This window comes from Ambystoma mexicanum (assembly GCF_040938575.1).
Source record: "Ambystoma mexicanum isolate Mex_15411 chromosome 12 unlocalized genomic scaffold, UKY_AmexF1_1 Mex_chr12_unloc.1, whole genome shotgun sequence".
NCBI lineage: Eukaryota > Metazoa > Chordata > Amphibia > Caudata > Ambystomatidae > Ambystoma > Ambystoma mexicanum.
Genome location: NW_027182322.1, coordinates 3,448,289 through 3,451,369, shown reverse-complemented (window position 1 = coordinate 3,451,369; position 3,081 = coordinate 3,448,289). Strand labels below are relative to the sequence as shown.

The 3,081-nt window shown below is 44.4% G+C and overlaps 1 non-coding gene across 1 annotated transcript; it reads right to left on the bottom strand.

Annotated features, from left to right (window-relative positions):
* Positions 1–730: 730 nt before the first annotated feature.
* On the bottom strand, positions 731–802 carry TRNAH-GUG (transfer RNA histidin (anticodon GUG)). Its single transcript has one exon. It is a non-coding gene; the product is annotated as a tRNA-His (tRNA).
* Positions 803–3,081: the final 2,279 nt, after the last annotated feature.

The window sequence follows — 3,081 nt, the reverse complement described above, 5'->3', positions numbered from 1 at the left end:
TCTCTTTCCGCCACAGTATAAAAAAGCCTAGCACACCTCATGATTGGACTAAGAAATTCCTGTCATTTAGTTGGAAATGATTTTCCCATTATCCCCAAAAACTCCTCACTGTGTCTAAGAACGCTTTTTTTCACAGGACAATACAGATCAGATTGACTTGAAAGGTCCTTTCACGCGACTACAGAATGCCTCTCATTCCACTAAAAGATACGCCAGTGCCTACACTAGCCTAGGACTAGACTATGAGTCCCAATGTAGAAAGACCACAAGTCCACAGATATGCCTGTTTATTTAAACATCTGTATTATCATCAGCGTGTGACTGTAAAGGCGGGACATCGCGCTCTCTGTAACGCGCTCCATTGGCAACATCAGTTAAATGTTGTTGGTTCAATCCCTCGCGGATGTTGTTTTTATTCCCATTTGTAACTGGGAAATACTGTCGCTGCAATACATATGTCGTAATCAAGCTAGTGGTTATTGACGTAAATGGCAGTGTTATAATGTTTCATGTACTGCAAATGTCACCACATAATGCGCTCTTAATTAGATTTGGTTGAAATACATTACAGTCACCCGATGAAAAAGTGTGCAAAGAGCATTAAAGAAACAAAAGGTTCATAACAGTAACAGGACATATCGAATTGTTTCAGTCCTCCACAGAGATTGCCAATGTATTAATGGAAATTCTAAAATATCTGCCCAACTGCCGTGACATTGCCTCACCGCAATGCTGTGACTCGGATTCGAACCGAGGTTGCTGCGGCCACAACGCAGAGTACTAACCACTATACGATCACAGCGAGCTACTTGGGCTGCTACAATGTGACGTTCCACCTCTATCATAAGCTGTACTCCATCTGTGATGTCATGACTCATGTTTGAATTAAAGGTTGGTTGTGATGTTATCCATGAGAATAAGTGGACACCTAATCCCCAGTCACTTATTTAAGATCTCAATAATCAAGTCAGAATCCAAATGAAAGTCATCAAAGTGGAGCCAATTAGAAATAATACAGTTACACAAACCTGGCAATGGTGCGGCAGCCAGGGCCGATAATGGCCCGCCAGCCTGAGAGCAGGAAAGTGTGAGAGCAGTGATGGTCTTGTGAGAGTTTACAGCTGTTATTGACCATGTCCCCTTCCATTGCAGAGTTTTCTCCCTATAAGAAGTGCAGAGGCTCCCTCCGGGGTGCTAATAGTACATTTATTTTTTTGTGCAGGAGAAGTGCTCTTCACCAATTGCACGTGCCAAATCACCCGAAGGCCACCACCATAAAATTCAGGCATTCATGTTCATGCGTCCTCCATGTTATGTCCTTATAAAGGGATGCATGTTCATGATGACTCCATGTCACACCTGCATACAAGGATGCATGTTCATGCCGCCTCGTTCTCTTGGCTTCATACAGGGATTTTATCTCCTCCCTGTCTCACCCTCATGCAGGGATGCATGACCAATGCTCCTTCCCTTCTCGCCTGCATACATGGATGCACGTTCATGTCTCCTCGTTCTCTCGGCTTCATACGGGGATTTTATCTCCTCCCTGTCTCACCCTCAGGAAGGGATGCATGACCAATGCTCCTTCCCGTCTCGCCTGCATACATGGATGCACGTTCACGCCTCCTCCTTCTCTCGGCTTCATACGGGGATCATATCTCCTCCCTGTCTCACCCTCATGCAGGGATGCATGACCAATGCTCCTTCCTGTCTCGCCCAGATACATGGATGCACGTTCACGCCTCCTCCTTCTCTCGGCTTCATACAGGGATCATATCTCCTCCCTGTCTCACCCTCATGCAGGGATGCATGACCAATGCTCCTTCCCTTCTCGCCTGCATACATGGATGCACGTTCACGCCTCCTCCTTCTCTCGGCTTCATACGGGGATCATATCTCCTCCCTGTCTCACCCTCATGCAGGGATGCATGACCAATGCTCCTTCCCTTCTCGCCTACATACATGGATGCACGTTCACGCCTCCTCCTTCTCTCGGCTTCATACGGGGATCATATCTCCTCAATGTCTCACCCTCACTTCCAACATGTGTAACTTCTTGTTCTCTTTGACGTCTGGGGCATGGGTGGCTACTGCACAGCTCTAGATGTCGCCCACCTGCAAGGTGCTATGGAAAGCACTTTTCCACATTGGACGTGCTATATTAACCCCCTCTCCCCAAATACAATAAAAATAAAGAAATATATGTGCTTCCATAATGTCTACCTTCTAATGTTTCATATGTGTAAGCACATTGTCCTCCTCCTGACCACATTCTAAAACTATGTGCAAATTGTTCCTTCCATAAACTGTCACTTCCTTGGCCCTTTATTTATAATGACTGTTATACTCTCTCTCTTTCCGCCACAGTATAAAAAAGCTTAGCACACCTCATGATTGGACTAAGAAATTCCTGTCATTTAGTTGGAAATGATTTTCCCATTATCCCCAAAAACTCCTCACTGTGTCTAAGAACGCTTTTTTTCACAGGACAATACAGATCAGATTGACTTGAAAGGTCCTTTCACGCGACTACAGAATGCCTCTCATTCCACTAAAAGATACGCCAGTGCCTACAATAGCCTAGGACTAGACTATGAGTCCCAATGTAGAAAGACCACAAGTCCACAGATATGCCTGTTTATTTAAACATCTGTATTATCATCAGCGTGTGACTGTAAAGGCGGGACCTCGCGCTCTCTGTAACGCGCTCCATTGGCAACATCAGTTAAATGTCGTTGGTTCAATCCCTCGCGGATGTTGTTTTTATTCCCATTTGTAACTGGGAAATACTGTCGCTGCAATACATATGTCTTAATCAAGCTAGTGGTTATTGACGTAAATGGCAGTGTTATAATGTTTCATGTACTGCAAATGTCACCACATAATGCGCTCTTAATTAGATTTGGTTGAAATACATTACAGTCACCCGATGAAAAAGTGTGCAAAGAGCATTAAAGAAACAAAAGGTTCATAACAGTAACAGGACATATCGAATTGTTTCAGTCCTCCACAGAGATTGCCAATGTATTAATGGAAATTCTAAAATATCTGCCCAACTGCCGTGACATTGCCTCACTGCAA